This window comes from Thunnus albacares, chromosome 21 (genome assembly GCF_914725855.1).
Source record: "Thunnus albacares chromosome 21, fThuAlb1.1, whole genome shotgun sequence".
NCBI classification, from domain to species: domain Eukaryota; kingdom Metazoa; phylum Chordata; class Actinopteri; order Scombriformes; family Scombridae; genus Thunnus; species Thunnus albacares.
Window position 1 is genome coordinate 12,500,759 of NC_058126.1, and position 14,377 is coordinate 12,515,135.

Here is a 14,377-nt window from a genome sequence, read left to right on the forward strand (position 1 = left end):
TCCAGTTCTCCCACCATCTCTCCACACAGTGTCTGACATTCGTGTGACATTCCTCACAGGGGTTACCAGCAGGTCTGTCCTTTCTCATTGATGTTAGGGAAAATTTTGAGAATTTTTATTGTGCTTTGTTGGTCTTCCTGTTCTTTGGACAATGGGGAGTCAAAGGAAAGGAATGTGCAGATCATTAAAGGGTCAGTTCATCTAAATTAAAAGAAAACATGTTTTACCCCAACAATAGTATGTGGTATCTAGCCATGGGGATGGTTTTGGTTTTATTTACGCAAGTTTGGAAATATCCACTGGTGAGACCTAACAGCACTTGGGCTAAATGGGAAAATATATTTTAGGTGAACTAACATTACAAAAGACGACTTGTTGAGGTCGACTGTACTGACAACCACTTGGATAACAATAGAAATCAAACCCCATTAAGAGCTATAGTTCAGTTAAATGGTTAATTTTTTTTTCATGATTAATTTGTACCCAGTTCTTTGATAAGAACTAGACCTACACTGAGATTTTAAAATAGTCCTTCAAAACCTTTGTGTTTTACAGAAAAGCCAATTTTCTAAATGAGAGACTTCTTCCACAGGAAATCACTGATCACTACAAAAATACTTGAGCTTGATCAAAGTTTGCCTCTAAGAACTTTTTATTTCTGACCTCAGACGAGTGGAACTTCTGCAATTTCTTCTACTAAATGTCCACTGATGTTTATGGAGACATCTGGACTTCTCCTGATGCTTTATAGTTTTTCATATTCTTACCAGAGCAGATGTAGTCATTTGTCTGCCTGGCAAAGACGTGTGCTCAGCTTCTCATCTGATGCCAGTGACTGCAAACCCCTCAAGGAGAACAAAAAGCATTCTTCCAAAAATTAATATAGTTAAACCCCAGATTCCTAAAACTCTTTATGCTTCTAATATCAGATGGAAGCAATTTTTATTTTCCTTAGAAGACCGACACTCACTGGCACTCCCTTTGTCTCTCTGCCTCCCAGGGCTTTTGGCGCTCAGTGCGAGGCGCGAGGGCAGGAGGAGCCCCACTTGGCACGAGGGAAGGATGATTCCCGAGCAGCCTGTCGACTTCACTCCCTAATGCTCTTTCGCCTGCCCCACTGACTGAGTTTTTAATAAATGATGAGATGTGGTATAAATAAACCACAAGGCAGTGCAACTGCCAAAAGGCAAAGAGAGATACCAAGGTAACACACAAGAGGTGATAAATAAGTCAACAAAGACTCATTTGCACTACTTGGTTCCTATCAGAGTTGTTGTAGCATTACGTTAAATTGGGTTTGAGAGGAAGCAAGTACATCTCAGCAAGTGCATTAACTCTTTTTGGGGCCATGTTGTGCTGTTAGATTGGTAAACATAACTCAGAGGGCAACATCTTGTTTCCTTCATTATCCCTATTAACCATTAAAGCCATTTTCCTTTACTTTACTGACGTAATTTGATATTGCTAAATATGACACTATTTATGTGACATACAGAAATCTCATAAGCTACTCTATGCAATGTTTGGTAACAGGAGACTGTAACAACTGTACAAAACATATCAAATAATGCTACAATCACAGATTCCTTGCCGTGCATCAACTTGAACGCAATTTTTCCTGCGCTTGCTTGTACTTATCAAGGTTAATATGTGGAAGAAATAAAGAAAACACAACCTTAAATGAACTGTGCTTACTCTCTCTTGGCACTATACTTAATCAAAGTTATTGCAAACATTCACTGGGAATTTTAGTTCAGCATAAAGAGCACAAATTACAGCTCCAACATAATTAAATTAACAAATAGGGTTTTGTTACAATAACTTAATTTGAAAAAAAAAAGATAAAGTTGCTCACAAGAGGCTGTTCTGAACAGCAGTGACTTTTTCAGGTATGCTTACAAATGCAATGAATAAAAATGCAGTACTCTGTTACAGAAAGGCACTACAGTAGTACTTGTTGCATTCAACTTGAAAATGTACACTACTATTAATAGTTGACAAGCCTGGTGTGACGGACAGCAGGTCATTGATTCATATGTCAAGACAATATTTATACAAGCTGGGAGAAGATGTGGAGAAATCATAACAACAGTGCTGACCTCTTTATCTTTAGCCAACCATTGGGAAAACAATGGTATTTTGCAACGGAATATCAGCCTATATTCCAACTGCCACGTTTGCTCCAGTTAAGGTCTGCAGATAAAGACAAACCTTGTCCTAGATTCTGCAAGAGCTCAAGCTTGTACAGAGCAAACTTTTAAACTAGGTGAATTTATACTTTGTTGGCTTTTTTTTCGCAGGACAGCTGCCTAGACAACAGCTAATGCTAAAAACTTCAGTTTTAAGTGATACACATTTTAGAATTTTAAATAAATTTGATTAAGATTAAAGCTGCATAAAGTTGAACAGTACAGAGCAGAAAGACTTCAAAATAAACACAACCCTGAGATATAATCAGCTTATCAACTGTTTATGGCTAATGTGTGTGTGTGCAAACTATTTCCTCCTTCACATTCTGCAGACACGGAGCAACATCACATTAGAGTTTGTTGGTTGTTTTTTTGGGGTTTTTTTTTGCACAGATCAAATTCAAGTCCAATATCAATTCATTCCATTCAATCTTTCTAGTTGGATGACTGTTAACAAGGGCAAGCTCTTTCTAAGTACTACATGAAAAAAATGTCCTAGGAAAAAAAACATTAAGCAATTTTTTTTTTTTTTTTTTTTACCAAATTGGTCACTTTGATTGGAAAAGGTAGACAAAGCCAAAAGCAGAGATGAATTGAGATGGAGTTAGGAAAGGCTGAAAGGTTGTAAATTACATGGCATTTCAGGATCCAGCATTAGTCAATGGAGCTGGAATGATGAAAAGAATGATGAAAGGCAGGGGTGAAAAGCTGAAATGCGATGGGGGGGCTGTTTAAAATGTCCTCTATTTCATCAAAGTGATTATTGGGGGTACTTAGCAGCTTTCATATTAAAATGATTAAGGTCTCTTTGAAAAACTAAGAGCTGGTGTGACTGTGGTCGGTGGGAGGCCTAGAATAAAAGGTTCTTGTGGCAAAAGAAGAATGAGGCTTAATACCTTGCAGAAGACAGACTACATGGCAGGTTTTGGTCTCCTGGCGCTGCTAATTTTCAGGTAAGTTCATGTTTCTGCAATATGAAATGGACAAAATATGTTAGCATGTTAGTGTAGCCCACCCTCCCATGTTTGTCCCCTGTGGATATCAACTTTAGCCACTCACTTAATGGCTGTTAGCAAAAGATTCATAATGCTAATCCTGCTATCACGGGCGAGTATTGTTTGCTTGTCTTTATAACAGATGCTCAACATAAAGTAAACAGGTGAGGATTGTCTGTTCTGGCCTGGTCTCTTGACAGCCTCAGGGGCACACATAGCTCACATCACATCTCCAACTAGAACGTAACAACCTGTTCTGCACCTCGTAGATCTACAACCTATAAAACACCACATCAAATAAAAGAGACAAACAGGTATTACTCATTTCTGTGTCACCGTTGGACCGTTGAGGACAAACTGTGCATATTAGCAAACACAGCAGTCGGCTACATTATAAATTGTTAGGCTCACTTTGCAGTAAATGCAACAGAGGAGCAAATATTGATCAATTGATTAGTGTCTGAATGTGACTTTGCTCGGTTGAATGTTAATGGCAGTGAGCAGATGCCTGGAGAGGCGCTGGCTACAAAAAAAAACAAAAAAAAAACAACAGCTCTCTGTTTTGTCTGGATTAAGGGCCTGTGTCACAAAATCACTGACTTAAGTGAACAGGAAAGGGTTCGTGACCTCTGGAGGAGCCAATCCAGTTTGGACTTGAGGTTGCAACTGGACAGCAGATTTTTGTAAGCCTTTTGGTCAGCCTGTTCTACAGAAATGTTGTTAAAAGATCACACTGTCTTAAGATGCAAATCAGATGTAGCGCTCGCTCCACAAAACATGACAGAGTGTTCTTTTCTCACAGAGGAAGGATTACAGAGACAACTACAAAGAGGCAGCAGGTTAACATTAAGATGTATACTGGTGGAAAGTAAAAGCACCGTGATCTAGGTGTTAGGTGGGTGTACAAAAAAAATTACTTTCAATTGATATAAAGTCAACTGTCAACTCATGCTAAGAGGCGGTTTTATGACATACTTTTTCCAGCCTTAAATGAACTAAACTAACCTTAACTGACATTTTTATTTGCCTTACATTAACCGCTTAACCTTTTCATGTGCATAGCATGCCCGATTCATGCAATTTGTTACATACATCAAATTTGTGATGGAGAAAAGCAGTATTTACATTATTCATGTCCACAGCATGTAACCTATGCTTCAATTTGTGCTGATTTTGCAAATATTTTGTCAGGCTAAGTAGAAAAAGGTCAGTGGCATGACTCTATTACATTTTAAAGTTAAAAAAAAGAAAGAGAGTTACAGCTTGCAGGGAGGATGAATCGTCTCATAACTTTCCTTGATATCTCACTTTGTTTTTTTCCACACGTAAGACCTTTTACCTAAGATTTTGTTGTTGTTTTTTTTAATGTTTTCGTGCAGTGACTATGCACTGAAATTAAATAACAATGCCTCGTGATAATACTGTCATCAAACATTCCAGTGAGCCCAACGAGCTCGACAGCCACCCACATACACATAACTGGGGGATATGATGTTGCTAACAGGGAGGCTACACATTTGTCACCCAGCTGCAAGATCACAGGAAGCTGGACTGTGGGTCCTGCAGCTCCAGGGACAATACGTAGCGTGTCATAAAGCTCTGGGAACCAGAGAACTGCACGTTGTCCTCACTTCACACACACACACACACACACACAGACACAGACACATACACACACTCCCAGGGGAGACAGGGACAGTCAATCACTCCTAGCAACTAGGGCATCTTATCCTCAGCTCACCCTCTCTGGTTGGACGTTGGCTCATCTGGCGAAGCATCACAGGAGTGGGAACTCAGGGAGGGGTCCTGTCCTCAAATCACACTGACTGAAAGCAACACCGGGCCACAGAGAAAATATTGTCACTACCTTTCATATTGCTTGGAGCTGCTAAACAGCTGCTGTCATTTCATCCCTTTAACAAATTCCCTAATTTGGCCACACTCATACAGTGATTTATCTCTTCTGTATTTCACGACAGTATGAAAAAAGAAGTTTCAACCATGTTTGATGATGGTTTATTCTCTTATGACTGATGACAACACAGCTTAATCCTTAATTTAACCCTATAACCCCTTTCATTAATATGTGACCCATGCTAGACTGCTCCCCGGGCTCATCAATAAATCAGATGTTCGCTTCAGAATTTCAAGACGGGTCTGAGACAGAAATGAATTTCCAACTAAAATGGAACCATTTGTGCCTCTGCCAGAAATCAATTCATTTTCAGCTTTCAGTGGGAAAGCAAAAAAAAAAGAAATAATAATAATAAAAAAAAAAAAAGTCTCTTAACATTTCATCTCTGCTGCTTTTCCACAGAGAGCCCCGGCATTGTCTAGAGACGGCGCAGAGATCTTCTACCAAGGCTTATTAATTCACTACTCTCATCTCCCCGAGCTGGCTATCATTACAGCCCTATATATAGAGTCGCGCAGGGAATAGTGAGGGATGCACACACACATTAACATTAATGACTTTAGGCTCTGCTCATGAGCCGTGTGTGCTCAGAGATACGCTCACACATGCAACTGTGTAAAGTGCTTTAAAAAAAAATGAACCAACTGTGCTCGCACCCCCATGAAATAAACATCCCTTTGTTTACAAACAAAAGAAAGACTGGTTCCCCTTTCATTACTATATCCCAGCATCAAGTTGATGCGGAGTCTCTGGTTTCACTACTGAATGTGCGTCAGGTTAGGCTCGCGGGGCAAGAGAAGCCGGTGTCTGATCCAGGATCTTCTGTAGGTTGGTCGAGTGCAAGCTCCTACTGAGTTTGCTAATGAACAATCATCAGTGCCTCCCCCGGTGGCTCTTGTGAAGGGCCAGTGCACGGCTGTATTGTGAAAGCAGGATTACATTGTGTTGGCCCTTCCTTGGTAATTCTATCCCGATCTCAGCAGGAGTCTACACAGGCCATTACATTTTCCACATTGTGTTAATCAGGATCTGGGTTTTGTGCACAGGTCTGAGCACATCTTCTTGAACAGGATACATTTGAAGCAGAGAGGCTACTTTAAGTCCTTCCTCCCGTCCAGCACCCCCAGCTGCCCCTCCTTAGGCCCCATCCTGGGTGGCTCAGTAGTGGGGTAGCAGATGGTGCCTGAGGGGGGAGGGTGGGGAGAGCGTGCACACATACTCCTGTCCCCTTGCCTGAGCCTTGGGGGTGTTTGCAGCAAGGCAGGGGCGATCCAGTGGGCTTCCACCCAGCAGCAGCAGAATGTGACCCTACTCTCTCTCATGCACTGCCCTGAGGCCTGAACATGGTCAGCCACGCATAAACCAAAGACAAGGCCAATGCCATTCTCCTCCGCAAACACTCTCTCTCACACACACACACACACACATGCACGCAAAACACTCCCCCCTCCCTGTATACACACACACACAGACAAGGGCTGCAAAGATGGGTCGATTCCCAGCTATTTCCCCCCATCGAGGATCCATTAAGTGTTTTGTGCATGTGTGTTGTTCGCACGTTACATTAACTGACAGCAGGATGAATGATTTATTCGGGGGGGCTTTTCAATTGTCAGAGATGGATGGCATCAATAGGTGTTTTGTCCTTGCTAATAAATTAGGCGATTTGCCACTTTAAACAAATCTATCCCCATGCTGTTGTACAAGCACACCCTCAGAGAGGACTCCGGGGACCTTCTCTGTTTAGAAACTGGACTAAAATTGAGGGAGAAACAGGTGAGAAGAGGGAAATTGTTAAGCAGGGAGAGACTAAAAGCATATTGCAGTGTGTATATGCGCTGCTCCCCTTCAGTCTCTTTGATATCTTTATGCAAATACGAGCCGGCTGATTTGGGAGTATGGAGAGGATTAATAGTTCTCTCTGTGGACTCAGTGTAACACAGTAGCAGAGGATTGTGGGTCAGGGCGCTGAGACCCCTGGGCACAGCAGGCATCAGCTGCCATTCTCCAGGTATGAAAGCACAAAGAAAGCCATGAATAGTCTGACACCTGGATTCACACTTCTATAAACATTCAATGTTTTCAATTTATTTATACGTATGTTGACTGGAAAATATGTTTACCAATCCAAATGCCTCCATCCATTAATAATTTATTTCTCCTCTTATCATATAGTCTCAGAGATATCTCTTCGGCGTATGTGCCCCCCTGTGGAATTAGCCGATAAATTGGCCTAGAAGCATTATATGCATTTGAATGATACCCATTTAGAATATTAGACATGGGAATACTAAAATAACACACAATGGTAAACAATTAATGAAGACATAAAGCACCAATTAATCAAAATGAATGAAGGAGGATGAAAAAGGCGTATCACTCGAGGAGTAATATGATTTAAGCATGCAGGTTTTGATTTAATCTGCATTTTTCTACAGTGAGCCCGGTGCACATTAGACAGTGGGATATTGCAGTTAGGACTGAGTGCTATGAAATAGGCACAATAGGCTGAGCTTGTGTTTTCCTGGAGGCATACTGCATGCTCTCGTGTCAGTCTCGCTCACTGCTGGCAATGACCAAATCCATCATGACATGTGGACAACAAAGAGCTACAAGAATGCCTGCCTTAGTGTGCGCACACACCACACTGCGTCTTAGGCGGCAGCGCGCGGTGCACTATCTCCCCAGAACACAAGCCTATCCCCATGCACAGGGAGCATTACATGTCACAGAACACAGTGAAATCTTTAAGCACCGTATCCAAATGAAAAAGCCCTGTCAAATAGCTCTACTTGACATGAAATACAGTAGAGCAGTTGATGGTGCCAGAGCGGAACTAGTCAGTGCAGAGAATTTTTCAGATAAAGCTTTCTGGTAGAAAATTGGGAGAGTCCAGTCATCAGTATGTTCCAGGCAATTCTTTAAATTAGCATGAGATTAGGGAGTGCATGGTGATTAAGCTCATTTGAAGTATTGAGGATCCGTCTGGGCATTGGCAAGAGCCACACTTTAATTAATCTGGTAATGGATGAGAAAAATAAGCACTCTTACGCACATATCAGCATTTTGCTGAACAGGAGGAAGTAGAGGAGATGAAGGGAGGGGTGCGTGGGGGGGTGGGGTGCGTTGGGTGTAGGGGGGGGAGGTTGGCTTTTTAAAGGCAGACACAGAGAGTGAAATGGAGCACGTTGCCTACAGGGAAATTAGCACTGAGTGTAGCCTGATGAATGCACCATTGTATCTACTGTATGTTATAATGGAAAAAAGGAGATTGTATGAAGTTTTTTTTTTTTTTTTGCTTTTTATCACTCCCTTGCCCTTGTCCGGGAGTTTTCCCTGGAAACAAGGGATGTGAGAGGATTTCAGATCATGTAGAGACGGGCTGCGGCGCCACATTAACAGTGAGAACTGTACACTGAAGCTGTGAGACAACAGTGAGGGTATAACTCTTTTCACTCTTTGTACTATCGGCTGTGGATGACCTGAGTCAGAGTGAGGCTGTGACTGACCTACACATGACAGATGCAGACTCATTTGCTCATTTAACCCTGTTCCACCAGTTTGCAGCAGTGACACTTTGGTGACAAATGCCTGTACGCACTATTTGACTCATGCATTTTAGAGAGCTCAACAAAAAAGCTGTGTGTGAGTGCGTGTGTATGCGCTGCTGTAGCAGTCAACAACAAAAGTAACATTTAGTTACATCGTCCCTGAACCAAGCTGGTGCTTAAATAATTGAACCCTGGGAAAAGAGCCCTGGAAGAGGTTAAGAGAGTCTGAGTTACACATGGAGCCCCGGCGTTCTTGCTTGGTGGTCGGGAATCTGCCAGCAGGAAGGCTTCTCACCCAGGACTGTCCCAGGAGTGGACTTCTTCGCCTAATTAGGCTTACGCCCCTTTAACATTTAATAACGGCCAGCTGGATCTTCAGTTGAATACTTAATCCAAGTTGATAGTGAGGGATTTCACAAAGATTATCAGGATTATGAGACAAAAGACTGTCCCTTCCTGTTTGAAATTCCCCGCAATATTTTACAAATATTTGAATGACAATTTTAGTTTCACAAGTCCCATCGCACGGTCACTTAAAACGCAAGAAGTAAAGATTAGGGACATCTTTTTTTCCTTTGTTATGCTGCAGGCACTCATTTTTTTCTCAGACATCAGCTAAAGAACAGATGCAATGTGTCATGGAGGAAGACGAATCTGTGCCAATGCCTCTCACTCTAATACACTGAGCTGTGGATGGTATAATAAGCAGTAAATGAGAGATCTTCTGAGAGCCTCTACTAAAAAGCCTAATCACATATGGGGAGGTCAGTGGACCATCTGTTGACTGATTGTTATCTTGGACAGCTCTTCTCATACCTGAACATCAGCATACTGAAGGCATTCCCAGGCTGCACTAATTTAAAATAAAAACCCCTCTTCAAAAAAAAAAGGAAGCTCATGAAGAGGTAATGCCTGTCAGATTTCAAAGAACACATACAAATATAAACCTCAAAGGTCCAATGAATATAAATGAATAACTTTTTGTGTTAAATATAGAATATCACAACAAATCGGCCACTCGCGCCACCCAAAGGTGGTCCTACTTGTGCAAGGCTGGATTTTTAATACAGAGTGTCATTCCTCAGCTCAGTATACATTAAGACATGTCACTGTCTATTTACCACCTCTGACATCCCCCACCGGACATGCAGCCCTTGTCGGCTTTGCTCTGAACCAACTTCACGGCATGAAAAACAGATAATGCTAGCGTGGCCTACTTATTTTCCCCTGCCTTTCCCTGAGTGTGTAATAAGTAGTGATGGCATGTCCTCTTAAGGGAATGTAACTGAATGTGGTGAGGCCCTGTAGAGGAAGGGTCAGTGTGAGGTTGGGGGTGGGTGGGAGGACTTGGCTCGCATCAGAGAAGAATCCTGCTCCCTAGCAGATGCAGAGTGAAAATTAGAGGTGGGTGATATGATGATATACCACCAGTCGATTGAATTTCCTCAGCTCTACTGTTCATACAGACGTAGCAATCCCTATAATATCTCTGGATTTATTAGGTCATGCTGCAAATCAGTGATCAGTGACTGCTTTACGGAAGTATCGGATTTACAGGACTATACCTTGATTTTTCACGTATTCAATTCACTGCAGTGGCCAAAAACAAACATTTCAATTTGCTTATTGTATTTATAAACAGTTTCCCAATTGCATCTCCAAGAAAATAACAAAAATCATACATAAAATCATACATCATACATAAAATCATGATACTGATTGACATTGGCTTATTGTCAGTCAGTGACACCAATGAAAGGACTTAATTTTAGTGATAAATAAATAGTAAATTTAACAACATGGTGTAACAGTAACACAAAAAGAGAATAGTCAACAGGTCAATGAACTGACTCAGAATAGTCAGATACAGAGAAATATCACTCTAAAATTAGCATTAGCCATCATAATCTACTGGTCATACCAGACCAAATAAGGCTGCGTCGGCAAAATCCCTGTGTGTATGAATTTAGCAATAGTGTGTTTTATTTCTTGTAAGTTCATCTTTTCATTTGTAAAAGGAAGAATGTGATTTTCCTTCTTTGAAAAATGACTTAGTCTTGCATTAAACTAACAGTGAAAAGTAACTGTTTTTATTAAAACCATCTATAAGCTCAAACAAAAGAAAGTAAGTCAGGTCTGAGCTACTTTATGGGTCATCTCAGTAAATGACCTGTGTTAAGTCAATCAAATGGCTCCGGATAAGACGGCCACTCTCAACACACATGATTAGATCTACTGAGCCACACTGCCTAGGCCACTTACATAAACAAACCATAACAAGCCTGTTATATAAATCATGTAAATATCCTTCAGCCTATAGCTGTCATGAATTACTCAGGTTTCTGTTATGTTGCGCATCTGAGCCGTCTTTGAAGCCAAACCAACCTGCCTCCTTCGCATGACCCTGAATTATAAGCAGGATTTAGATCTTGCTAAGGAGATGCATGTCTAACGGTTGCATTTAGCTGCTCTGGATGCCATCCCTCTCCTGCTGGGACCGAGGCATCTTAATTCAGGATGCGGATTTCAGTCAGCAGGTGAATGCTGGTCTAATCAGCCAGCCATATGTCCTCCTATCCCCTGGCTGATTAAGGTTTCCTCTCTCCCCCCTCGCTGATTGCTGTATGGTTTGATAAATCATATCCCCTGTGAAAAATGCTAATGATATGCTAATGCAGGTTCCAAACTGCTGTCCGGCCAGATAAAGGCTTCCAGCTCGTCTGACCCTCATACTAAATTCCTGCCTATGTTAGAGAAAAGAAAACAGAAGTTAATGTCGATTCTGAGTGAACCAAATCTCTTTCTCTCTTTTCTATTTTTCAGAAATCTGTTGCCCTTGTCCTCCCACATGGCCCATCTGTGTAGCCGGGTTAGTCACAGGAACTCCATGCGGCTCCCTCAATCCCCCTCAATCGCTTTGTAGGTCACAGAAGCTCTACTCTGCTAGTCGGGAGCAAGAGGGGAATCAGTTACCAGATCTCGGTCAAATCACAGGCACATTAAAAACAGTAGCCTGGTGCTAATACCCCTCTCTCTCACACACACACACACACACACACACAAACACACACAAACACACACACACACGCACACATAGCTGGTTTTAGAATTGATGTCATATATCACAAACCTATCTCCCCCGCTGTGGAACCAGGCATTGAATTTAGGTCATGACCGTTTACCTTGTTATCATGTGATTTTAGACCGCAGCAAGCGAATCAACTGCAGTGGCGCCTTAATGCAGCTAAAGCCCCAATGAAACCAGCCGCCGCGCGGGAAGAGTTCATCCCATTTCAGCAGCCGATGAACATCTGTTCAGCATTAGTGGTTACTGCTTTGTGGTCCGTGGTCCTGTGGGTGCTGTGCAGGGCCCAGCTGATGATGTTGAATCCTCAGGTGCAGCCGGCTTCAGACGTATAAAAAAAAAAGAGAGAAAAATAACAAATTTCCTGTTTGCCACGTATGCAGTAAAAAACAGTAAATGAAAACATGTCACAAATTTTATATTTGTATCACCAAGTTTTTCTTATAAAAGCCATAAGCAACTTAAAACATTGAGTCAGTGTGTGTTTCCCTCTTGACTACTACAAAATTATTGGTGGATTCTATTATAATGGTGAAATTTCAGCAAAATACAATGTGTGTCAACTACCTTTATGCAAACATATTCAATACAAAATGGCAAGATTACATCATTTTAATCAACTACCAGTAATGCTACAGATGGGTACATAATGGCATTTAATTGCTGCTTTATAAAAATGAAGCAGAGCAGCAATTCGGGTCGCTCATGCATCAGCTGATTGGCATCATCTATTTAATTTATGCATCATTGACTCATTCATTAGCTTTCTGGTTATCAGCTGACCGGAAATGTCCAGTTATATTCACGCAGGTGTACAGTGTGGCCTGACACTTCTCACAATACGCCCATGTCAGTTTTTAGTTTTATGTTTTTATGTTATGTTTATCTAATGTATCTTGTACTTGTTGTTGTCACCAGGCAGGAGTATTTATGCTGGGTGTGGGTTTAGGGGTGTAGGTGCACATTCTCGTGTCTGTTTGTATGATTCACACATTCCACAGGCTTAAGGAGAGGTCATGATGAACATATTTCTCCAGCGGTGTGGCACCTCTTTGTTTACATACCAGACATGCTCCAGGGAGACGGAGTGACTGACACAATAAGCTTGCCTGGCCCGTCTGTATATCACAGCATGCCTCTAGCGCATCATAATTTATCAGCGAGTTCACAAACAGACAGACAGGGGCTCTGAATGTGCAGCGAGCGGTGGTTGGTTCAAAGCATTAGGATGTGTGGAGCCGACCAGTGCGTTTATTTTAAACTGAACTGGGCAAAACAACCCATTTGACAACCCAGCTTTGGACTTTGGGGAATTATGATGGTCATTTATCACTATTTTTGACACTAAAAGACTAAGATTAATTATTTATAGAGCCAACATCAACACAGCTGATGTGTCAAAACTGTGATTTGTCTCAGGAAGTTTTAAGAAAACCTTCTTTACATGTTGTGATCTTTGTTTTTGCTTAGCATCCTTATGGTCTGTAAATCTAATAGACGCCAGTTGTCCCTCATCGAATAATCAACTTAGGAAGCCAACCTCTTTCCCACATGATAGTGGATATTGAAGGAGTAGAATGGCCCTCGGTGGAGATGGGTGACCTTTCCCCCGGAGCCTGACCCCTGACCTGCCTCTCTGTGATCAGCTAATTGGCAGAGAGAGAGTTACAGGAGCCTAAAAGCTCTCCGGGAGGAGCCATGCGGCTGGGACCAGGACAAGCCCGCTGGGGGAAAGAACTGGTCTATTAGAGGAGAAGGGATTGAATAATGTCTTTGTGTAGAAGCCAGTGTGTGTGTGTGTGTGTGTGTGTGTTGGGGAATAACAAGTCATAGAAACACCAGTCATTACAGACACATAAACTCTGAAGGAACAGACATGAGAATACCCCAGACAGGTGTGTTGCCACAGACTGCACATGATGAGTCAATAAAACACACAGCCGATAGACTTTTAAACAGGGCGGTCATCAGCATTCAGACAGTCTGCGCAGATTTATGAACCACAAGATTGCAATACCTTTCACAAGCAGTTATCTTATGAATAATACACGCCGACCATATTTGATGAGCCCATCTACAGGAGACTATAAACTTATTTTATTTGCGACGCTCTTCATTCTGCTCTTCATAAAAATGGGATCTTCACTTCTCCCGCTTCATTGAGGTAACAGCGCCATTTGGATAATGACACACTAATATTTTATATCAGCTCAGGGAGGCCTGATTTACTGCGGCGATGCTGGGAGAAATCTTATGCAATCAAAGCATTGTTTCACCTCCCACAGTGTTACTTGAATGATGATTATGAAATCAGGAGCCTGAACACTTGATATAGTGAAAACTTTTAAGCACAGTGTTATGAAGAATCACAAATGTCACAATTTTTTTTTTCATTGCTTCTTTTATATCTGTAACTCTTTGATTAATTTTTTGTTTTTGCATTATATGCAAATGTCGTAAACCAGACCACCCAAATGGCTAGTTCACTAGTTGAAAGACACATTGTGACTCTTTTAGCTCTCACAACCCAAAGTTTCTTCTTTTCTATGATGTGTGCCCCCAGCAGCTAAATACTTTGATGAATTACATTCTCTGACTTCTAAATTCATTTGGAACGGTAAAAGACTTCACATTCAGCTGCG

The 14,377-nt window shown here is 41.6% G+C and overlaps 1 long non-coding RNA gene across 1 annotated transcript in view; it reads right to left on the reverse strand.

Annotated features, from left to right (window-relative positions):
* Positions 1 to 14,377, reverse strand: part of LOC122972883 — a 49,160-nt gene that overhangs the window by 477 nt on the left and 34,306 nt on the right. The window contains exons 2-4 of the long non-coding RNA XR_006399867.1: positions 11,833 to 12,056; positions 4,926 to 5,010; positions 3,086 to 3,156 (exon numbers count right to left, since the gene is read on the reverse strand). This is a non-coding gene — a long non-coding RNA (uncharacterized LOC122972883). The remainder of the gene's footprint in view (positions 1 to 3,085; positions 3,157 to 4,925; positions 5,011 to 11,832; positions 12,057 to 14,377) is intronic.